General features: G+C 40.0%; 1 long non-coding RNA gene across 1 annotated transcript; it reads left to right on the top strand.

Annotated features, from left to right (window-relative positions):
* The first annotated feature begins 3,364 nt into the window (after nt 1-3,364).
* LOC129200282 (uncharacterized) lies at nt 3,365-25,829 on the top strand. The gene is made up of 6 exons (XR_008574848.1): nt 3,365-3,880; nt 6,131-6,200; nt 20,627-20,687; nt 22,342-22,381; nt 25,054-25,157; nt 25,768-25,829. It is a non-coding gene; the product is annotated as an uncharacterized LOC129200282 (long non-coding RNA).

Consider the following 25,829-nt stretch of genomic DNA (forward strand, 5'->3'; position numbering starts at 1 on the left):
TGATTCAATCAGGAGGGAGGATTTCTTTTGTCAGGTAGAACTGCTACTTTCAGACCAAAAATCTCAGTTTAAATATCATCAGGAGCTACTGTCCAGGAAGGGTACGCTGGGAGATTAAACGCCGGATGGGGGGGAGTCCACTAAATCATTAAGTCTGCTGGAGTGTCTGGTCATCATTCGACAGACACTGCTGGGATGCATGGTGTAATAAAGTTCAAGCATTCTAACAGAGATTCCTTACTGGGACCACAACGCAAAAGTATTTTTTTTTTTTTCTAATAATGTATTGCCAGAAATATCTGAGCTGTTATTTTTATCTTTTTTTTTAAAAGCCTCTAAAATTATGCTAAAACCATATGACTTGCAGAGATGTGCCTTGAAGTCTAATTGCTGTCTTTTTCTAAATACAGTTTAGTGAAATTACCGGTATAAGGAACACATACAGCACCAGCTGCACAAGAGGGTGTGAATATGTTTTTTTAAATTATTAATTTCTTTCTCTCTTCCTTTTCAGTGACACAATGCAACATAAGGCAGATAAATAGTGATTAGGAGTCAAATTTTGTGCTCAAGCTGAGAACAGACGTCATTTGCTCATCTGTGTGCAAACCTAGTTTCAGACCTTAAGATCAAGCTATACCTCAAGGTGTTATATGCAAGGCTCCAACTGGAGCTTTTGTATAGATATATGTGCTTACGTATTTATTGTTGTTTTGCCTTCCAAACTGAGAATTTCCCTGGAATGTTAATCGATGGCACTCTTACTACTGCAGCCCCAAGATGATCTTGAAATTTAATCGATTTTACATTGCTCTCGTGCATAACCAGCCGCAGAATGCAAGAGATACACATGACTGTGCTTTCTAAGCCCTGTAGTAAAAATATCAGATCTTAAGAATAATCATAACCATGAAGTTAATAATTTTAATCCTCATGTATAGCTTGAAATCTGGCTGCTTTTCTTGAGCAGGTATATAGCTATACAAGAAGCAGCATAATTTTTCAAGGACGGGGTTACATTTTTTGCTTTGTGTATGCGTGATAATTATTTTCATGTTACCTAATACATCTAACATCTCTTTGGCACAGTGCCAATGCATATGCCTCCCTTAAAAAGGCCATCAATCTGAAGATCTGTTAGAAATCCCTTTCCTGAACTATTTACATTGCTGAACAGTTCATTTGCTTCCTTTAGATGGGTAGCTGCATTTTCAGTGTTTATTCAATGCTGGCACAATCGAGTTTTCTGTAACTAATTACTCAATAGTACAGTAAAACGTATGTGGTTTATGTAATGACAATATTGTTAGAATATCTTTAGAAAGGCATCATATGCTGCCATTGAAGTAAAAGAAATTGGTTTTCATGCCAGCTTTGTTCTGTAAATCTATTTTATCTCAGTTTACTGAGATTTCTTTACCATCCTGTTTCCATCTATGAATTGCAGAGCGACCCACTTTTTGTAGGTGAATAACAGAATTACGTTAATTTAATAATCCAATTCTATACATATAAAATATTGTTTGATCCCTGATTGCAATGTTCTGTTTCCAAGAGTGCACAGTAGCAGGTAATCAGTGAAAGACACAAAATAGAAAGGTTCTGTAATATATTGCTTCACATGATGATTCCTCAGAAAGATCAAATGTGCCAGATGTTAAATAAATATCCATTGAACTATTTTTCTTGTGAGAACACTTAAAAGATTACACTGCGGAAATGCTTTACATTCCTGTAATATAATTTGCAATGTGTAAGGTAATGCTAGAAACTCAATTTGAGATGAACACCCAGAAGCAAAACTTCATTGCAGTATGTTCTCAGGTCAAGCAAGGATGAAAGGATAAGGAAAACATGCTACTAGAAATACTGTTCAATACTGGGCAGGTCCCATCTTATAGCCTTCTTCCCTCAACCTAACTTAGAAGCAGTTGAGGCAAGTGAGATAGCAGAGGATTGTCTGTGTTTGTTCCTTGAAATGACTGCAGTATGGTTTGCTACTCTGAGGCAAAGGTGTACCGTCCTTCTCCTTTTCTTAGAGCTCGGACATTTTGTGGAAGGATGGTTCTCTGTCATGAGCATTGAGTTGTGAAAACATGACAACACAGCATATGACCTGTTAATTTTGGAAATGGGTGACTATGGTAATTTCTTGTTCTGCATGCATTGTTTTGTTCTGTCTTCATGATAGTGAAGTAGACAGTGTCCGCCACCGCGGGTGCAGTGATGCTCTGGATTTACTGATGCCTGACTACATAGAATTTCTCAAGTATGCATTTCCATGAACTCTGTCATTCTGTGCCTCATTTGGAGGTTGACCGTACGGTTGCTTGACAATATCTACTACTGAAAACCATAGGCACAGATACACGCACTTAGTGGGTCAGAATGCATGGAATTTCTTCACTGTGACATAGCTATTTTAGAAAAATTGCAGCATGAATTGTAGCATTTATTTTCTATTTGTTTCTGGCTCCCATTCACTTGTATGCTCACGATGATTAAAATACTTGTTCTGGGAAGATGCTAACACACCCTTCTCCTCTCAAATCCCCCAAATCCAAAACATACATAAAGAAGCTGAAAAAATGCTTCAAAACCACAGAAAAAGGAATTTCAGGCTGCTGAAAATGCAATAGTTTAAAAAATATTACCAAAAAAAAGTCACAATGATTCCAAATACTTATGAGGAAATATTTGGCCATGAGAACTCAGAGGATGTCTCTTTTTTGTGCCTCATGTCCCCTCTCAGTTGGGCACAGACAACATGGAGAAGGAAGATGTATGCTACAGAAGCCGAAGAGACAGCTAACCTGGGAAGGGAACAAATAAAGGAGCTTAAGGGACACATTGCAAGCAGAGGCTGGTAACGTTTTAGCAGGAAACCGATGCCTGGGTAGTAGCTGGCCAAGAAGTCTGGACATATGAATTACTGGATCAAATGTAGGAATGGACTGACGTGGATCCTGGAACCTGGAACTGACTGGGCAAAGACACTGGGGTAAGGCAAAGAAAGTGGGAGAAAAAGAGGACAAAACAAATGAAGGTCAGTACTGAGTCACCAAGGAAGAAATGTCGTTGATGGGGTCGACCAGCCAGGCATGTATTGGTTATAAATCTCTATTTGTTTTATAAGCTAATGGTAGACTGTTTTTCTCTCCTGAGAATTTATTATATAAATTTGAGTTGTGCTATGCTGACAAAAGCCTCAAAAATACAGCTTCTGTTTTTTGTGTGAGCATCCTAGTCACCATAGCATTTTTGAGAATATGAGCACTACCCTGCAGCTTAGGTGTTTGCTCAGTGGAACAAGTCAAGCAGTGGAATAGGATTCTGGGCTATGGATCCCAGTCTTGGGGAGCCACCTCATCCAGAAAGGAAAGGAATGCAGACTGACCCCTCTATTCAGTGCTTCCTAATGATTTATTTCCACTCTGCATGTTTGGTGTTGTAACACCTGCTCCCAGCTGCCTCAGGCTCCCCATTCTACAGGGACCGGAGGGAAAATGGGGACCTAACTTACATTTTCTCTCCTGAAGCCACATGCCTAACTTATAGTCTTTTCAGTGTCAGCAGTAACATCTAAATCTCATCTGAGCTTTAGTGCTTGGCTATAAACATTACTCGGCAATCCTTTGGCAGAGGCAAGGATAGAGAACCGTTCTCTTGGGGAACACGTAACTCCTTTAGTCACGGGATCTTCTTTTGCTAATCTCAACACTTCTGGCTTATTCCCCTGTCCATCTTCTTGTTGATGAAAAATGACGCAGAGAGTTCTACATATGAGATGCCTTCACCTGTGACACTTTGGATCACCTCCCCTCCTGCAAAAAGAAAGCAGGATTCTTCTACAGGCAAAAGATATGGGAGGAAAAGTAATGTAAGTAAAATCTGAAACTTAATACATGGGATCAAATTAAAATTGTACAGCCAGGTTTTTAATTTTTGTTGGTTTTTAAATATATAATTTCACAACATGAGTTATGTTATTTTATGTGTTATGTATCGTGTTTGTGAATATCTACATTGTGTTTTATATTGGACTAACCTTCTACCACGTCCCTTTCTCCCCATTCACTTGTAAACTCTATGACAAACATTTAGTATAAGTGCTTTTGGGGAATTTCTTCCAAAATAAATTCCATTTGGCTTTAAGTAATTCATTCTATACCAAAACGACCAGAGAAAAATCACTCATACAGAATATAGCCCTGTCATTTCTTCTCAGGTCTTCAAAAATCTGTCAGTGTAGCATCTTCCTTTGCTTATTTCATTTGAAAAACACTGAAAATGCTGTTCAATGAAGAGAGGAGGTGATGGGATTTTTAGGCATATTTTTCTGGTTTTACTTGGAAATTTTGTATGTCATTGGGATTTTAGCACAAGTAATTAAAAAGCAACTCTAGCTTGGCCAGACTACATGCTGCTTGGATCGCAATTTTATGATGTCACTGTGTGTTTCTCCTACATCGAAGCGATTTATCTTGTAAAGAAACATACACACTAAAGAGGAATAATCCAGCTAGCAGTTGTCAGATTTGCATACCATTTGCGACCTTTCCTAAATTGTGCACTTCCTAGGAAGCTCACCACATTTGCCACAGTTTCCTTGGAATGACACCGCACATACTTTAAATTGATACAATATTATTTGAGGAGGTCAGCTGTAGCTGTCACAGGGAACCAAAAATAGGTTCTTCAAACAGAAAGCCTGTTCCTTTCAAGAGTTTTTGCTAGGCAGATGTGGCTTTGACCACGGTTTGAATTTACATCTCGCCTTCAAAGTTCAGGAAAGTTTCAAAACAGTGTTGCCATACACTCCTCTTCAGTTATACCTCGCGGTTGCCCTTCAAAGGACGATCAGTCTCTGTTGGTATTTTAATGGTGTTCACCAGAGGAGGGAGGGACTGTGGAGCCGGCTCAGTCTCACCAGTTTCTCTGCCATGAAGGCAAAGCTGAATGCAGCAGAGCCACCGTGACACGAGTGGCAGAGCAGAGGTCTGGAGCTTGTTCCCAGCTCAGCTGCCCGTCCTCTGGCTGCTTCTTGGCACCTGGTTTCCACAGCCCTGCCCTTCTGGATTTGCACCTGCAGAAAGGCAGTAAAAAATCCTGACTTCTATCATGCATAATGTTATTTCTGATACTGTCGTTTGTTATTATACCCACGCTTGGCTATTGGTGTCTATTCCTACATGTGGAAGCTTTTGTGTGTTCTTAAATGAAGAGCACCAGCTGTTGTGACTGAGGTCTTTGGGATGTCGTACATACTTATGGTAACAACACCATGCGTAAGACAATGAGATTTTGCGTGTGTTTGGTGTCCTTGCATGGGTGGATATCTGTTGATTATGTCCTAACTCATAGGGCAGTCTTGTGTAAGAGCTACAGGAGAAGACACTATCTCGAAATGCCATTTTCTTTGTCAAGGAAGATTATGGGGAAAAGACAGTAGAAAACACTAATTTTTTTTTTTTTAAATTGTGTTCTATGCGCTTGTGTTTGGCAAAAAGGGCTGAGATTTGGATAGAAGCTACAAAAGGCTGATGCAAACCTTACTACAGAGTTAATATTGAATCTAAATATTTGTGTCCATTTATAAGTAAAATTGCACCTGTGTTGTTAGAATGAGCATAAGAAACCTCAAAACCAAGCAACAACCTTGATTATGTAAAAATTACTAGTCACCCAAAATTTCCTTCAGCATTTTACTGCAGACTACTACATCTCTAATCCTACAAACCAATCCTCCTCTGGTGAGGCTCATCTGGTGTTAATAGTGAAAAATAGCAAAATGCAAAGTGTAAAAAGATATGGATTGCACCTACCGATGCACAGTTCAGATCTATATGCAAACCAGTAACTGTTCACAGAAAAATGGCTCATTGTGAACAGTGAAGTTTTAACTCTGTGATCTTTATTTTTCTATGGCATCCCTTTGATGTTATTTATATTCCTTTAAAAAATATTTTTATTACCCAGAATAGTTTTCTTTATAATGTATTATCTTTTCCATTAAAAAAACCCATTAAAACAAATATTCTGCTCGTGGTCTAGTTTGTAGTGCAACTTGGAAAATACAGGAAGGGTATTGTACTGTTTTCACACATATCCCTTTCTCATTTTCCTACAGCATATTGGAAATCTGTGTCACAGTCTGTCTCTCTGGCTGACCTTCAGGAAAACTCCATTAATATGTTCTGGTAAGGAAAGATGAAATATATCTGTGAGATGAATGAAGCAGTAGTGAGGCAAAAACCTGAATACTTAGAGAGAAAGGGAGTGAAAGAGACTTGTTCTGTCTGAGACCGTAAGACATCCTCTAATAGTCTTGATGCTCAAATTATACGAACACGTAATAGAGAGTTGGAAATATTCTGATTACTTTCATTATTTCAGTGCAAGTGCTCTACATACCAGACAGCGAGTATCTATGTTCCACAGCATAAACTATATTAACATCTTCTCAAATGCATCTTCTATTTGCAAAAGTTCTGAATGCACAGTGTGTTCTTAAGACTTCGATTAAAAAGCTTGCCCATAAATCAAGAACAAAACCAACACAAAAAGTACAGCTCAACTTCTGTGCAGGTATGATGTTGCCAGCAATAAATGTGGAAAAAGCCATTAAAATGGTTATGGAGCCAAATAAAGGCTCAGGATTATTGGACTGTTTGCACTGGCTGTACATACAGTTTCAACAAAATCAACGCCTACATCAAACGTACAACAATTAGCCTTCAAAGAGTGTTTGATTACAAAAATAGGTGAAAAACCTGTAAATTTCAGTGCACTGCTATTAGTGTGCATTTTCAATTTCTTTGCTTGGAAAGGTGAAGTTTATATAGTTTGTGACTGAATTATGACCGGATTATTTTAACTCTTAAAAATCAAGTTTTAATTCTGAATCCACATTTACACATTTAGAGGCTATTTTCTGTAAACACTTGTTCAAATAGACTTATGCTGCTTGTTTTTCCTGCCAATAAAAACTTAGTTATAATATTGTGCAAAAATGATCATGCTTAGGATGCACACAAAATGAGCACAGTCTGGAATTAAAGCCCTAATGAACATTCATATAATATTGTACTAGTGTGACCTGTAGTACACTCCTAGTGATTAGTATACTAGAGGCAGGAAACAGTTGATGTGAAGATCGTGCCTCATTTTTATTGAAGAAACACACTACCAACAGAAGGGCAGTAGATTACAGCCACAAAAGCCCAGGGCTCTCTTGCAACATCTTGCTTGTCTGTGGAGAGGCGACTGTTCCACTTCTTGCCCACAGTGTTCACATCCCAGCCCCTACTCATGCTCCTGCTGGAGCACCTGGCTTTAATTAGCAGCCTTCATCACATCCTTTTTGTGTGCATTATTGTACAGGAATTTTAGTTCTCATGGGCAGTTCTCTGCTGCATTTCACTCCCTCCCAAAAGTAATATATTACAGTTGTGGATAATGGCAGGGAAGGCGATATAAGGAAACAAGACAATATAAGAGGGGTTCAGTTGCCTAAATGACGGTGTCCAGTGTCATTTAGGATGCCTTCCACCACCCAAGGTAACTGTGCAGGGTTGACATAGAACTTAGGGGGACTCTGGCATCTCTCTGGAGCAGCAAAGTGCGCAACGCCTAAAATGACACTGTTTGGGTAAGCAAATCTCACACGGTCAGTCCTATCGATGTGCAGTCCTTGGTGCTGGCACCTTAGAACTTGTCAAGTTTTGCATAGGCTTCACACTAGTCAAGAACTGAGGAACTGAAGGACAGTAGTAGCACAGCTTTGCAGGTTAGTGCAGGGCAATCCTCAAAGCAGAATGGAAGAAAACAGAAAGGGTGCTTGCTTCAAAAGCTAGACTATAATATAAACAATCATGGGGTGGCTGATGGAAAGAGCTGACCCCTTGTTTTCAATACTGAATGAGAGAGGGTAGATGGGACATGGAACTTAATGACTGGTGAAATTCAAAGAGAAGTATGATGTGACCAAAGGAGGAGATTAGGGAACTTCTCTGTGTAGGAGCATCAGAAGACGCTTAATGAGGAAAAGACTGCAATTACAAAGGACAAAGAAAAGGATGCTTTTGCCCTCCAGACAGAAAATCAGGAGAACCCGAATGATGAAAATGTCAAAGGCTTTGAGATGCTGTGCAAGACCAAGTGTAATATTTAGACACTGACTGGATGTAGGGTCTTGACTGAGATCTGAGTCAAGGCTGCTGCCCAGGACTCTGCAGACTGGCAGCATTCCACGCTGGGAATGAGAGGTTGTGGAACCATGCCAAATGCTGCTTAGCAGATCCCTAAACAGTTCACTCAGTGACAAATTCCTGAAGATGAAATGCATTGACATTGCTAGCCCTTTCATTTTGCAAGAATTTTATTGGATTGTTATAGGTTTGTGACTACTTTAGCAGGGTTTTATGTGGCAGCCATGCCTAAAGTGTAATCCTAAGTCCCTACTCAATTCTGCAAGATCTTTTGTAGCTTCAGTAACACACCGAGCTCAGGTTTCTAGCAGACATAACAGGGAGGTAAAAAAAAAACAAACCAAAAAACCAGAAAAAGGTTATTTGAGACAAACCCCAGTTGATTTACCTCAAAAGGTTTTCTCTTCTCCAGGAGATAGCACATCTAAGATAGAATGACATGGGTGCTGAGTCAGACTGATGGTTTTCCAGTTCAGTACAGGCTCTTATTGATGCTGTAACACTGCTGCTGCATAGAATGATCTTTTGGATACCTCAAGAATTCAGACACTTGTCAGCTGCATTTTGCAGATCCTATTTGTAACACAGGACTCTTTGGATTCAAAAAGCTTTACACATTAGCTTTTTGGCTTCAGACAGAAGCTCATTATTGCATTCTTTTGCACTGAATAGAGGCTTTTACAGTGTAAATGTGCCCTTATCTAATTCATAGGGTTACTGCTAGCCAGCCAACACAACTGCACTTAACTGTGCAGTTCTTAAGAGGTTATTTTGTTTCATCTTGAACAGGTTGGGTTTTTTTCTTCACTTTTGTCTCCCATCAGGGTAAGATGAAGGAAGGTTGGAGGCATGGGATATGTACAAACTCAATTTATTTAGGTCTGTCGTTGATATGAATCCTTATATCACTGAAGGTATTGCATTAGATCTTCCCATAACATCTTTGTTGCTGGTTCTGGCCTGACTTTTTTGTTAATGATTGATTAACCCTTTCCATTACTTTATAACTTTCATTCAGAAAGATTGTGATGCACTATTTCATTTCTGTAAAAACTCTCCATTTAAGCACCCAGTTGAATGCAACCCTTTCCGGAATGCTGCAGTTATTCCAAAGCACCAAATTCCCTATTCCCTTTGCTCCACTGCTCCTTCCTCTGCACCCAGCCACATCGGACATTTCTCACTTCTAACAGCTCTGCCTTTCACTGGATCCCCAGTGAAAAGCTAATTCAGCTTCTGAAGTAACACAAAACTCAGTCAGCAAAAGAATTAATATTTTTCAGCTGGTTTTATGAGCTGAACTGGCTCACCAATAAGTCAGAGTTGGCACAAAGAATAGGGCAGGACACTGCACCTACAAACAGGTCCCAACCTGATGGAGCCAAAGCAGGGAGATGAAGAAGTTGAACCACCCCTCTGGGAGGTGTTTTGATTGCACGGGTGTTTTAGATGAGCTCAGCTGTCTTACTGCAGACAGAGGTTAATTAATGGCAATTTTCTGAGCTGGACTTGTCTTGGACCAAAGTTCAGAGACGTGTGCCCTTTGATACCAGCAGCCATGTGTGCAGCTCCTGCTCTCCTTGAAAGTAGGACAGGTTCACTAACGCTGCTTCTTGTTAAAGTCTCCAGGCCAGTTTAACACCTTGGCTCAAATGAGAAGTTATCAACAACATCCCCTCCTACAGCAGCCTACTTAAAAAAAAATAAAAATCTTCCTTGTTGTTACTCTCAATAAGATGTGCTGAGAAAGCAGCTTGACGTGATATAGCTGTAAGTAGCATATTATATTGCTTGTATTTTTGGGACTCCGTCTGAACTGAAAGATCCATGAGCATGTTGCCTGTGCAGGGTAGTGAGTCACTCAAATCGTGAGCTCTGCCCCTTCTGTTAAAGTATTTCTACTGTGTAAAGGGCAGTGTAAACAGAGAGAAAGAAAGCACTAAGAGGAGAGCATTTCTGTAGGCTGGTGGTTAGGCTACTCATCTAAGGGAGAGCCCTGGGCTCTGGTTCCTGCTCACTGGTCTGCTGATGCAAATGGATATTGGTATCATCTGGAGGTGAAGCCTCAGGCGCTGAGGCTAGGACACCAAAGTCCCCATCCTTGTTGGTGGCTGGGCTCGGTTGAGGATTCTTCTTTCCTGGCTGCCTACAAGCACAAGTTCATTAGTGTTTTTGGAGAGCCCTCGCTTTCCCCAGCCCAGCCCAGCCTACTGTCTGGTGATGAGCGCGCTATCCAGGCAGCGTGGGCTTGGATGCCCTTGGGCAAAAGATTCCAGTGTTTGCCACCTGGGTTGTTGCAAGTCAGTGAATGGTATTTGGGACAAAGGGGATTCAGTGCAAAGTGTCTCTGACAAGGATTGTGCAGCAGTCTGCTTCTTCCTGGCACTCCTGTCTTCTCATCTGTCTGATTCCCTAGCTGTCCACTTTTGCTGGTCTAAGACTTTTGTGACAATCATTGTGAGAGTATATTGCCTAAAACACGTTCAAAAGAGACGCTGTTATGATTGGCCTGATCTCTATGTATGCCATGCATATGATGGTCAACAGGGAGATAAGGATAGGGGGACATCTTGGAGTGGGGGGGATCTGTGTGCCACAACCTCCCATGGGTAGGGAGGAATGGAATGTGATAGGCCAAGACAGCAAGGAGCCCCCGGCACTTCTAGGAGTGCTGGTAAATCAGCACAGGGTCTTATTTGGGGACACGAGCAGTGGGTTTGAGACAGCACGAAACTTTACTGAGTACTGCTGGGCCAGATCTGGGCAGGGAATAGAACAAATCTGCACGGAGAAGTCAGCAACACTCAGCTGAGTCAAATGCCCTTCATCCTTCCTAAAACATTAGGTTATTTCCTTCTCTGGGTGATAAATTTAACAGCACCCCTTCTTCATCACCTTTTTACAGTTAGTGTAGCTACACACTACCACCTATATAGCTCAGTGGTTACAGACCTTCTCATGGGAGACCTAGAGATAAACATACACCCCTCTGAGTTGAGACAATTTATCTCCAGAGAAGAAAATTCAGGACTCAGAGGCATGATAAAGTCACTGTGGCATAAGAAGTTCGTGCACGCTAAATTCGGGTCCATAGCTGTTGGTATCCGTCTCTGTGAATGCTCTCAGCCAACCCCTCACATGTCAGATCCGACATGAGAAAGGCTTAAACTGTGGTGCATCATGCTACAGCCAAGGTTGGCTAAAGTTCTGAACGGGGATAATTGTTCTGCCTTACCTCACAGATGGCAACTTGATAATCTGCAGTCTAGGCCCTGACCCAGGAACTCTTGCAGCACTCTGCAAGACCTACCTTTTTGATAAATCTCTAGGCTTTGAAAGGCTGTGTGTTCATAAAACCTTGTGACCAGCTTGTCTTAGAAATTAAGGAGCATTTTTCTTCTGAACATAAACATGAATGTAGTGTAATTCAATGAACTTCATTGAAGTACTTCTGGATTTACTTTGGTATAGCTGACAGCAGAATTTGGCTCTATATGTGTTGGCATGCGCTCTATGGGACATTGTGAGTAAAAACAACAAAGTTATCCTTCTTAAACCATGTTTCAGCTTGCCGGTGGATCTGAGCTTTAAACACTACACTCTAGTCTAATGCCAGAATTTTTACCTACTTTCAGATCTCCCCATTGTAAACTGTCTGCCAAGGCTTGAAGACTGTAGGTGTAAAGTACAGTTAAGGAGTTTTACACCCTGAGACTTGCCAAGCGAAGTAGAGTCCATGTCTCTCCTGTATTAATGACTTACATTGTAGCATGTCTGGAAAAGTAAGGCTTTAATTAGCAAAAAATAGAAAATACTTTAAAACACAGCCAATTTTGGTACATTAGTGCTACTTCTTAGAGTATGAGTTTGAAAAGGTTTTCATTTACTCTTACCAAAGAAAAAAAAAGTTAATATTGTTTTGATTCCTTCTGGTTAGCCAGAGAACAGGTATATGCACAAGCAAGATTTCACATGACGTAACTGCACATGAGTATCTTACCTAGATTTAGCCTTTGTGAGCAAGAGGTTTGTCCTGCTTATTGGCTGAAGGCTAACCAAATACTGGCCTGTATCAGTAGGAGCATAGCCATAGGAATTGATTATACTGCTTTAGTCAACAGTCCTTAGCTCACATCTGGAACAGTGCATCCAGTTATGGGCCTCCAATACAAGAAAGACATTGATAACCTGCAGCAAGTTCAGAAGAGATGGCTGGAGGCTGGAGCATTTACCCAGTGAGGAGAGGTTCAGGGAACTGGGCGGGTTCAGCCCGCACACGAGACAGCGTTTAATAGCAACCTTCCAATACCTACAAGGAGGTTACTGTGAAGACAGAGCAAGGCTGAGCTGCACAGTGGGAGAATGACAAACAATGATAATAAATTGAAACAGGGATATTCTAACCAGATATAAGGAAAAAAATGTCTCCATGGGGATAACTTTTCATTGGAACTGGTAAACTAGACAGGCTGTGGAACTGGACAACCTGATTTGAAGCCAGTGTTGACCCTGCTGTGAGCAGGAGGCTGCCCTAGAGACCTCTCTGAGGTCCCTCCCAACCTGAGTGAGTCTGTGATGTTGTGATCTTACAGAGACATTTGCATCAGTGAAAGTGAATGTAGCAAACTACCAAAACAAAATGGAAGGTTATTTTGTCTGAATGCGAATTCTGAAACATTGTGCAATATGAAGCAATACCAAATGACTAGGCGTCATCTTAACTTTCTCTGCTCTGTACCTGTTGAGGTTGTCATGAAGTCATTAATGTCAAGTCAAATTAAATGAGAGTAGACTTAGACTATTAAGTTACTTCTGATTTACTAAGCAAAGTAAATAGCTGTATGAGCTTAAACAAAGTTATACTGTTAACTGAAGGAAAATCATAAAAAAACCCCCAAATGTACAAGAATGAAGAGAGCAAAAAAGATGAAAAATGAAGGCCCAAGTTGTCTTTATTATTTTCCATGATGTTTCAATATATTTTGGACTTTTAAATTAGTGGTTTACTCCTCTATTCTTTAGGTCACATTCAAACTTCACAAGTTGTGTCTACCCCGTAGCTGCAGTATGAATTTCAGGATGCTTGGTAGACCTGTAACATGGTGTCTGGGACAGCAGTCTGCATTTAGCCTCAGCTCAGATTGCCTAAAATTCAGGTAATGCCAGAGTTTAGAATGGACTCCAAGTATTCTGCAGGGCAAACCCATCCTTTGCTCTTCTGCTTGAGCTTATCATGGCAAAGGCTGATGGGATAGCTGGAGCCTTGACTTGGCAGGGCTGCAATTAAGTGGGACTGTAGAGTTTTCCTACATTCTCTCTGGAACATAAGTATGGCCTACCTTGAGCAAGGCAAGTATCATACACAGACCTTTATTTCAGTCTCTGGTCCACCCCTTGGGACAGTTTACAAAGCAATGCAGATGCAGTAGTTTAAACAACAGTCAATGTTCATTATTCTTGTGACAAAGTCTTCTGTCTCATGGTATTAGTATGTAATGGGTCAGTTGTATATGAAGATGCACATTTGATTCACAGTTACATTCACATTTAATTGCCAAACCCACTCTGATATACTTGTAAAGTTTGCTTATGATGTATTCAAATGCCATTGTTCTTATTGGTCTGACTATAAAGCACCACAGAGAACTCTGACCAAGAATTAAAAAGTGACCCCAATATCTCCAGTTGTGTACAAGTGTTGTACATAGATACCACTGCTAATTTTGAGAGGGAAGAATAGCTATGACTCACTGTTGATCTTGTTAAGAACAGCAGTGGGTAAATGGTTGGATTAGCCTAGATTTCTAAGAGGGAACCTTCATTTTACTTGGCTTACGCTGCAATTATTTTAAAAACAGCTAGATAAAAAGACCCATTAATCTACCTTCCTTCTGTGTTTTCAAACATGCTGCAACATAAAATGCCTGATAAAATTATTAAGATTATTTATTTCACAGTCTCAGTGCCTTTACATGTCTGAATGGCAAGCAGCCAGCAATCTCCTCAGAGTAGTGTTTAGTGTGTGCAGGCAAAAAGAAAAAAAAGCTATTTTTTAAAAGCAACTTGCTAGAGTATTCTGGTTTGTATGTTAAGCACTCTCACAAAAGGTAAATTCACTCATGTTTCTTGGCAATTCAATGAGTAGGAAGCACAAAATACTTAAAAAAAAAAATATCCAAGACTGGTTTCTTTTTGATTTTGTAAAATCTTGATAGGTAATTGGAGATATTCAAAGCCCGCCTGGACGCAATCCTATGCAACATGCTCCAGGTGATCCTGCTCTCCAGGGGGGTTGGACTAGATGATCTCCAGAGGTCCCTTCCTACCCCTACCAATCAGTGAATCTGTGAATGTTTTTCTTTAAGTACTTCCCACTGTCATTTTGCCATCTAAAGATGCAGAAAAGAAGTGGGGGAAACTGACTTTAAAACATAGGTATTTTGGTGAAAGGTAGCAGTCCTGGATCAAAACACAAACAAACTGCTTATGTTCCCCAAAATATGATCTGCTATAGCCAACAATTAACTGACTCACATAACGTAAAGCTGATTAGCCTAGATTTTACTTCTTTCACTTAGGAGGTCTTTATAATTCTCATTTTGCCACTCTGGCTCAAACTGAGCTGTAACTTACTCCTCAAGGCATGCCTTTGATTCTAGTTCCTCTATCTAGACTCTACTCAGGATGACTAAAACTTCCAGAATCTGGTTGTGTGTGTTATATTTAATAGTTTAAAGATAATTGCAGGCTCAATTTTGGTTGCCAAAACTTTGTAGCAAGTAAATTCTGTAACCAAAAAAATAGAAGATAAACCACAGATACAATCACAGCAATTTCTTAATTAACAGAAACCATCCTCAAGTTGTGTTTTTAAACTGAAAGGTGTTGTCTTTCTTCCCATTTTCACCACTGTGTCTGCTTTAAATCTCCGTGCTCTGGTTACCATAGGGTATATAGCCACAAACACACAGATCAGTCTCAGCATTGGTGTTAGTAATTAAATCACAGTACAGGGTGTGACTCTACAACCCTTGTGTTGTGAATCCATGTACCCAGGCTATAAAACAATAGGATTGATTTAATTATTTTGGTTTAGGATACCAGGGGCTATGGTACATTATAGTTTCTCAGAGACCTTCAGTATTAAAAAACTTACAGGTCTGATTCTAAAGAGGCCTGATATTATAAAACTTAGAGGTCTTCCTTGCTCTGTAAGAACTATATCACATCCTCCAAATGGGAGTCACAGGAGCAAGCAACTTAAGTGGGAGCAGCTTATAATAGTCAATAGGAGATGCTGAAGAGAAGATTATATTTTAACTCATTGAATCATATAGTAATTTACATTGGAATTTCCCTCTGAAGGTCAACTAGTCCAACCTGCTTCTCAAAGCAACTCAAAACTTGTTAGGACAGATTATCCAGTGCCATATACAGTTGAACTTTGAATGTGTCCGAGGAAGAAGATTCCACAACCACCCTGAGCAACCTGTTTCAGTGGTTTATCACCTTCACTGTGAAGACTTTTTTTCTGCGTATCTACACAGAATCTCCTGTGCTGCAATTTGTCTTCTTTGCATCTCATTTTTCCACTGTATATACCTCTAAGAAAAATTTGGCTCCATCTTCTCTATAACCCCTTCCATTCCCCTGCAAGTTGAAGATAGCAATTAAATTCCCCTTTGATCTCTTCTTCAGGCTAAACAAAAGTTGTCTCTGCTTCTCTCTTTACTTCCCAGATCCCCTGATAATCTGGTGGCATTCCACTGGACAAGGGAGATCACAACTGGACATAGCACTCCAAACACAATATCACAAGTGCCAAGTAGAGGGGAATCACTTTTCCTGAATGTTACACATTCTTGCTAATATAGTCCAGAATACTGTTGGTCTGCTGCTGGCTCCTGTTCAGCTTGCCATCCATGATGCCTGGTGGTCTGATCAAGTTTCCATCCACTTTGTAGTTTACTCATCCAATATATATCTCTTTAAAGGGGAACTATGGGAGACTGACTGTCTGTAAAGTCTTGCTAGAATCATCCACCTTACATATACCCGAAACAGAGCTCAGTCAAGGGTTCCCCATTCAGCTGTGTATTCATTCACTCCTAACATGCTTGCCTAGTTTCTTGCACAATGGCATGAACTGCTCTTGTGCTTTCAGGAGATTGTCTTTGAAAGCCAGCCAGCTTTTCCAGGCCCCTTTGCTCTTCAGGAAACCCTGAACAAGCTGAAATCAGATCTCTTGGAACCTAGGGCCATTATTCTGCTACTTGCTGTCCTCATTTCCCTCAGGTTCTTAAGCCCTACCATGTCATTGTCACTGCAGACAATGCAGCCATAAACCTTTATATCAGGTCTTCCTTATTTGTGAACAATGGGTCTCCCTAGCTGGTTAGTCCAACATCACCACCACACAATTTTCCTTGATTCACTCCAAATATTTCCCAGATTGCTTGTGCCTCCAAACATTGCCTTTCCAACAAATATCATGGTGGATAGATTTCCCTGTGGGAACCAGGGCCTGCCATCATAAGACTTCTGCCAGTTGTTTATAAAAGACTTTATACAATTCTTCCCATGCACTGGCAGGTCTGTAGCAGACACCCACTGCAATGCCCCCTTTTTTGGCCTTCTTCCTTTTAATGATATATAAGCGACTAAATGTCATGGAAGCACTCGTGTCAGAATGGGAACTGCAGCCTAAAAGTGTCTCCTGGATTAAGATGCTTGCAGGCATGACTCAACAGAGTGCTAACCCAACAACTGGGCTTGACTCATCTCCCACCACCTGTGGATATCCACATCCCCCCATATGGATGTGCCCTTGATCACGTGCTTTCAACTTACAGCAGCCTCTAAAGATGTGTGCAGAACTAGGTTCAGCTTCTTCCTCTCCCAGCCAGCTCTTCATCAGCTATGGTGGTTTAAAAATCATGATGGTACTGATTTATGTCATTTTACATGTAAGTGATTTACCTCATATACATACAAAAGTCTGAGAATCATCAACAGGTGTTAAGCTTTGTCATAATGTCTTAAGTTCCAGGCATACAACAAAGCTGAACAACCTACAGTCCATGACTAGCAAAAACCTGGACATGTGTAGACCATGGGTGCCTGTGGGGCTAGGCAGAGTTTTTGACTATTTCACTCTCAGGTTCGGTGCCTCAGTTCTATAGAAACTCCACTTTAGGCACTCTGTGGATTTTAACCCTGGCTTTTAGTCCATTGGAATAGTAAATGATGACAGTGAATTTTTTCAGGGACAACATATTTCTTATAGTAACATCATTCTACTTAAGGAGGCAGCATCTGTGCATATTGTCTCCTGAATCTTTAGTTCAGTTGGGCTAGATTAATCTTAACCCAAGGGTACTTTTCTGCCTTGAAAAATCCAATTTAAGATCTCTTTTCTGTGGATCAATAGTGACAAATATAAGATGCTTGAGGTGACCTGCCATCCTATTGCTTTCAATAATTGTGCCTTAAACTCAAACACGGACCAGCAAGAAAGGAAACCTCATTTAATTTAGTTATCTCTGCATTAACTCTGCAGTGCTGATAGAAACTAAGTATTCAGATACTATTTTTGTCTAAGCAGCTCAGATGCTGAATGCAGACAGAGAACTGTTCTGCTGACTAAGACGCTGCTTTTTATATACAGTCATGTCTCATAGACAAGATACACTTAAAGCAGTGGTTTTGTGTCGATGGTTGACACCGAATTAGCAGAAAATTCAGCATGTCTCAGATCACGTGTGGTGATGAGGTTGTCATGCACCTATTTCTGTCAGTGTTGTGGTGTTGCATTTTAGACTTGACTCGCCCATTAGACTCTCTTTCCGGAATGAAGTTGTTAGATTACTTTGTAATTTTCATTATAACTGGAGATGCAACATATGATTGTGTGAAATCATAAGTTATTTTTTCATCATAACAGTATATTTTTGATATTTTTGGTTTGATATGTTGTGTGTAGAAGACATAACAGTAATTTCTGACAAATTCTTGTATTTGCAGACAATATGGATGTAGCTATTATAGTCCAAGGATTTAAGCAAGACAAGCTTTGTAGGTATTGATAATATCTCTTATTAGAGAAACTGATATAGCTAGAAAGATTAGGCACACAAGCCATGCTTCCGGTCGAAACAGAAGTAGCAGATGTCAAAGCTAAATGCAAGCTGAGCACAGGGTTTAGCTAAATATGTATCAATGAGACAGCTGTGGAGAGAGACGGGTAGTTTTATCCTGGTTTAACCATGACCTTATTCTCCAGGATAAGGTTCCAGAGAAAGGAAAATTGAGAATTTTCTTATTAAAAGTTGATGAATTTTAATTGTTTATTATAATGAGCATCAGTCAAACATCCCTGAGGAGAAAGCCACATAATGAACTATGGAGAAACACAATGAATATAGAGCAAGTCAAAGGTATTCCAGCAATAACCAGAAATCAGAAATTCTCTTTCAAAGCACAGAAGATACCAGAGACTTAGAGCACAACATTCTTGTACTTTCTTGATAAACTAAACCCACCTAGAGAACACACTATATACACTACCTGGCTTCTCTGGGTCAGCTGTGCAGGGCATTTTTTATCTAGAAATGAGACTGTGTGAGGTGATCTTTTTACAATGGATACCAAATTGCCATTGCATGGTTGAAACTGTCTTCTGTTGACTGGGAGCATTTTGAAGACAACTCTTAACAGCTTAATAATCTTACTGTTTTACTTAACTAAAAAGAAAGGTTAAGACACATGGATTGTTGATGAAGAAATCAGCATCTCTGCCATTACTTGATGACAGCCATTTGGCAGCCTTTTGAAAGAGAAAAAGAGGTAAAGAGATGGAGAATAGTACACATCATTAATTTGTCAAGTCAACATATTAATGTGATTTGAGTCAAGTTAGTGGTTGCTCAGCCAAGCATTCATGGTTTCACTGAACCTTGGGAGTAGTAGGAGAAATTGGGGAAGCCTGTAAGAAAGTTTAGTTTGGCAAAGAAGTGAAGAGCCAAATAAAGGAGAGCTCTAGGGGGAGACCTTCTCCATCAGCTTCTGTGAACAGGAGAGTGAGCTGGGGAGTTAGGTTATGGCAAGTCAGGAAATCGGTGAGGGGCAATAGTTAGCCCCAGTAGGAGAGCCCTGAGGCAGGAAACAGGAAAGACTGTGAGTCTGTTGACCTCCTGCTTTCAGAGTTCTTCTGTCATGAGCTCATAGGCCAACATTCTCATAGGTCTGCTAATGGCAAAAAACAGAACTGTTTGTTTCTCAGGTTAGGGGCTCTAGTTTCTTTCATGTTGGTTCAACATTTTTATTGACCTTAATGAAAGTTTCATTCATATGAGATCAAGAGAGCTTGCTCTCTCTCGAGTTTCCCATGTAATCAGAAAGATATAACTCTGTGTTTATGTTAAGGACAGAGGGACAGAGCGCTACACATTGTGTCTTACTGCCTGCACAGTCCATTACTTTTCCAGTAATCTGAAGGGATTAAATATAAACAAGAAAAGGAATGACTACAAAAGGCAGCGAGTATACTGCAGCACTGATATCAGTCAGTTCAGTAATGACCATCAGTACATCTCTAGATGCATTTCAGAACTACAAAATGTAAAATTTCTACTCTTCATGAGTAATAGAGATTAGCTGGTGATGGAATACAGGTGGGTTCTGCCAGCATGCCCTTGGGTATTTCTATTAATCCTGTTCCTTTTAGGATATCAGAAAGAGTGTGCTAGGCACTGAGATCCCACATCCTGCCCTCAAACTTGTCCCCTACAATAATAGTGAAAAAACAAATCTTCTACTGACAAGTGTCATAGTTTCAACATTGTTTAATGTTAATTGATCAATTTATTTGATCAGAATGGGGTTATTTACTGTACTTTCCCCTTCCTGTTAGCCTTCAGGTACACTGAGGTCTTTAATTAAAGAGCTAATTTATACAAGAGATTCCTAAAACATGATCTGCTTGCATAGACGTAGGTAGAGCTTTCACACGCAACTGAATGCATTAGGATATTTTGCAGGTGAAATTTAAAACACTCTGTTTAATGTCAACTGTAAAAGATATACGCACTAAACATCTATTCCTAGTTCTTTTCAGCTATGGCAAAACTAAAACCAAAAAACGTGTGTGCAAAATACTCTATATGGTCCTACACAACTTGTGTCAGTCACACTGAAACAGAATATTAATGTCATGGTTTCAACTCTAAAATGAAACTTTCTTCTTTTTTTTTTCTTTCTTTTTGCTTTTCTTTCAAGCTAACAGCCAAAGCTTATATAATGGTGGTACAGATTTCATTAATGGGTAATTTAGCATGCATTACTATTTATCTATATGGAAAATACAGGCCACAAGCATTTTTTCTTTCCTGCACTTGAAAATACTTTTTCTCTTATAGGTCACTAACAACTTGAACTACCAGGATTGTCTTCCAAGGAATGGGAAAACTGAAGTAACAGGTCTGTTTTCTTTTCCAAACATTTTTTTTGCTTCCTGTTCAACCTGAAGCTGACAGAAGTGAAGCCTTTACTTCCACGGAAAATGTTGTCAGTGCAAAACCTTAGACAGCATAGGCTTTGTGTTTCTGATTTTTTGCAGAATGCAGAGTGGATGGACAGCTAACCACCTAGTCTGAAATCTTTCTCTCTGCTGCTCCGGTGCAGCGGGAAACATCTATTGTCTCACTGTGGCTGACAAAGCACGTGTATCTTGAAGCTGGGGGGGGGGGTGTCATCTTTGTAAATATGCCTGTAGGCAATTAGGTAAGGGAAGATGCTGTTCTTTTTCAGAAAAGCAAAGAAACAAGCTTCAAAAGGCATGCCTAGGCCTGTCCCTTCTAATTAAACCTTGGCTCTCAGGATTCCTACAGCAGAGGAAATGTTTGCCTTTATGGAGGCCAGTCTTTATGGAGCCAGCTATCTATTTTTATTGTGGCTGGTAACAAAGTCATTATGAAGTGTTTTTCCATAAAAGGCAAATTGTCCATCCATACAGAAGGTGTTTCATTAAGGTGAGGAACTGGAGATTGCAAATTGTGGAGGACATTATTACATTTTTTCGCCTACAAAACAGCAAACACCTTGCCAACTGTACTACTGTCTTATTAGCTTTTATGACTTGTATTACAATACTTCCTAGTCTCGTTGTGCCAGCTGATGCAGAAGCAAAGAACAAAATCCAGCCCCTTTGTAGCTGACCCCCCTTAATGTTTCTCGGAGGGGCAGTCTCAAACCTGTAAGAAACATTTTCATAAGAGAAAGATTCCTATATTTCTTTGACAACAATCTGAACTGCAAAGAAAAATTATTTTAGCCTGAGCTAGGAGTGGTTTTGCCTCAGACAACCTCAACATCCAACAGTCTGAGTTAACCAGAAAACTGCTTCCGAGTTCTGCAGCATACTAGAACAATGGATGCAGATTAGTCTCCGAAATACATAATAAGGCCATTCCCCTATGTGAACCCTCGTCACTTCTGGCACAAATTGTGCTCCCACTGAAGTTTAGTAGGATTTTCCCACTGACTTCTGAGAGGCCAATATTTCACTATCAATTCTCAGAGCTATTCCTACCCTGCCGTCTCCCTGGAGAGAATGGAGAACACCTATGCAATTACTGCTGTTTAGAATAGATGCATTTGATAAAATATACAGGAGATTATAATTCTATTCTAGTCAGAAATTTTGGTGGCAGCTTTTGTAGGGTTTTTTTTTTTTAAATGTTGACTATAGCACAGTAGCCGTGCCTGTATGCTGGGTAGTTTTTCAGTAACTTAGTAATATTACTGCTACCTTTTATTATTTTTTACTCTTTTTATTCTATCTGCTACCATTGCTACTATCATAGTAGAGAAGCTAGAGGAAAAAGACAAAAAAACAGGGTTCTGATTTTCAAGGTACAGTATCCAACTATTTTGACTTCATGTTAGCTGAAACAGCTTTCCTCTGAGTCCCTGGGAAAAAAAAAAAAAAAAAAGTTTTTCATCAAAGGGAAAGAGAAGAATGAGAGAAATGAATGAGAGGCAGAGAGGCAGACAGAGGGAGGTAAAGGGAGCAGGATGACACTCTTCCTGCCTTGGGAAAATTATACTGTCTCTGTCTTTTCAAAATCACCAGGTTAGCATCATAGAGAAGAGAACCAAGCAATACTGTTACGGTAAGCATATGATTCCCACTTTCTGTAGTCAAAAACTATAGATTCATTAATCCTTCCCAATTTTATTTTACTAGCAACCTTATTGGATATTATACGTCTTCCCACTGCTTCAAAAATTCAGTCAAATGTACTAGTGATAGATATTCCACAAAAAAAATCAAAATGAGATTCAAGCAAAATCTCATGTGTGTGTACACCCACACACATGCATGCACACACACACACACACACATACAGAGGAGTCACAAATTCAGGCTAATTGTCTCTGACCCTGTTTAGGAATAGATATCCTATTTATGTTGGTGGCACACATGCTTTCCGATTAATGCCAGTGCTCGTATTCCAGGTTTTAAAATAAGTATGAAAACAGTCCTTCAGGGAAGATGTCACCTTCTTTTAGTTTCCCTTTAATCTACACTGCCCCAAGAAACTCCACTTGTGCACACCTTTTCTCTGTTTAGTGTACAGAAAATGTATTATGACAACGACATGGCTAAAGATGTTGTGGCAGTTTACTAATCAGTAAGTAGACAGAGGAAGTGCAATTTCTGGGATACTGACTCTTCTGAGAGTTTGTGGTTTTATCCAGCTGAGTGTCTGGCCTAAACTTGGCTACATGTTAAAAAAAGCAGATCTAATTGTTTGGCCTACAGTATCTAAGAAATTGTTCAGCAGAAACACGAAAGCCTGCACAAGCTGAACTGGAAAGCAAGAGGACATTGTGTAATAAATAGGAGTCAAGAAGGTGACTGGGGAATAACATTTTCCATTACACCAATCTAAAGCAGAAAACTCAACCTTGAGTTTCTTTTTCCTCCCTGTATGTTCTCCTTCTCGGTTTCTCAGAAAGGCACTCACTATATTCAGATATAGATTCATTTTTCATTTCTTATGCAAATATTAGCAAACTGAGCCATGAGGCTAAGCTCATCATGTTCAGCACTTTCAAAAGAACCTACAGCTGCCAAGAGTTCATGGTGGTTCAGAGACTTTGCTTTTATAGACTTCTGCAGAGATTAAAAGTTAGCTCCAATACAAACAGCCCTTTCATTAGGCTCTCACTGATTGTGACAATGAAATCAATTTTTCAGAAAGCACCATTAATGAGTAAACTTCTCTTGTTCCCAAGAGGGCTATCTATGTTAAATAAGATAGATGTCAATTTTAGATACTCAGAAAGTGAAATCACTGAGGAATAATCTTTTCAGTAGACAAAGCAGAAGACAGTTTGCTTTCTTCTACTGATGACTCAGAGGATGTTGCTGCATAGCAACCTGTTCCCAAAGAAGAGGAATATTTCTGTTTGATGCTAGTCTTTGGAAACTGTCCCTTTTTTCTGTTTTTATTTCTATGCCCCCATGGTAATTACTTCAGCCAGCCTCTGATATTGGGTGTATAGCCCTGGATGTAGGTTAGCTTTTGAGATCTACAAAAGAAGATTATAACTAGCAACTCTCACAAGCCACAGAAGTGGACTGCAATACAGACCTGCTTCACTAAAAGTGCCTACAAGAATGCCAGTCAGTGGGAAGTTTGTGTGCAAGATGCACATTTAATGGCAGCAGAACTGAGATCACAAAGCTATTGACAATAAACTGAAAACTTCAAAAAAAAAAATATTCTACTCCCGAAATAACTAGGCTTCCATGTCACAGATGCAGCTACTGGTTTTTTTGGAAATGCAGTTCTCCTTACTCTAAGCCAAGACCTACTCTTCCAATATGATAGCATTCTTCTCCTTGCATGGAGGAGCCTTTATAACTCACTCACTGAGGTCCTGATCCCTTTCATAACTGGAATTTCCTTGTGTTGCACTGTCCTCATTGGTTTTCATAAATTCTAAAGCATCTTGTCAAAATCAGTTTATATTACTTTTATAATGTAACTTTTGCAAATTCATGCATCATTAAATTAATGGTGAGAGAACAGATTTTTTTTTTTTTTTTAATAAACAAGCTGTTTTACAAGGGCACTAAAAAGCAGATTTCATCACAAGACAATATACTACTGCTCTGAGATTCCCTGGCCTAGGCAGAGTACGCTAGACCAAGAATCAAAGTCTATATGAACACAAAGCTGCCATGCTTTGAGGGCAGAAGCTAGCAGTGCACTGTGCAGTGTGCTTGGAGATAACCTGGATATCTCAAACATGACACTGCTTTATGTAATGCAGACATATCCTAATTCCCATTTTCATTAATCTTGGCACTTAGGTTCTTCAGTCTTCTTGAAAGTTGAGTAAAGCTTTTGTGATGGTAAATCTTAGTGCAGCAAATGATCTACAGGAGTACAAAACTGTCATTGTGAAGGTTCAGCTTCTTGGAAAGAGCAGGAAATGTTGAGTTCTGTAATTCTTTCGAGGGCCTGGTTTTGCCCCCTCTGCAGGAATAAACCTGTTGATTTACAGAATAAAGTAGAATAGGAGCTTCACGCAGCTGCCTCCCACGCTGTTACGATGTTCTTTCAGTACACGCACTGCTCTCTGCTGGAAGGCTGCTGTGCACATGTGTGATGTGAGAGCCGTCCGTACCTCTCAATCGACACGCAGTACCATTCACTCTTTCTTAAGTACTTATGCCAACAAACGGGGTCTTACGAGAGGGTGGTAAGTGAGATCATGCATTGTTAATCCTTCTTCGTGTACGTCAGCTTCTTGTCTTTTGTCTAAATAGACTCCATTTCACATCTGCGGAAACAGTAGATGGCATACAGGCAAGTCGCAAAATGTTCCCTGGGCAACGTTCATGAGACCACTCTTCTTTTTTTCCATGAACAAGTGAGTTTAACTTCAGAGCATATTGTTTTTTTCCTGTTCTTCTTTGACCTTGTATGGGTACCTCAGCATTTTCCCTCAGCTTAAAAAGTTTATGGCATGTTGTTTCTGTGGAGTAAATGACCAAACTCCTAATATTTTTAACAAATGCAAGCTGATTCCCAGTGGCGCTGCCAGTTAAAGATCCGCGTTTCTTTTCTAAACGGTACAGCATCACCTCAAGCCTTGGCAGCGGCAGTGTGGGCGAGGTGCTGCCAGTGTGGGCGGCCACTCTGCTGGTGGGCATTCCTCAAGCATTGCTCCGTCTCTTGAGGCCATGAGAACAGTTCCCAGCTGGGAGGCATGAGCAGAGAACAGGTTAAAGATGCTCTGCAAGAGGACAGGAGATGTGAGAATGGAAACTGAAATGGTTTAGTTGTTCACAGCTTTGGAAGCAGTGCAGAACCATGCCCAGAGTGTGGCTTCTGCTGCCTATTTCATTTGACAGCTAAGTTTTGAAACACTTGAACTCCTTCTCTGCAGCTTCTGATAAACTTTAGCCACTTGATAATTTTAACTATTTTTAAGCGTAGAAAATAATGCATAAAATAACTTTTTATTTGTTACTGGCTAGCTTCAGGAACCACTAGTGGACACACCGAATAAATTCAGCCAATCTGACATTACGTGCGCTCG

This window comes from Grus americana, unplaced genomic scaffold, assembly GCF_028858705.1.
Source record: "Grus americana isolate bGruAme1 unplaced genomic scaffold, bGruAme1.mat H_3, whole genome shotgun sequence".
Classification (NCBI taxonomy): domain Eukaryota; kingdom Metazoa; phylum Chordata; class Aves; order Gruiformes; family Gruidae; genus Grus; species Grus americana.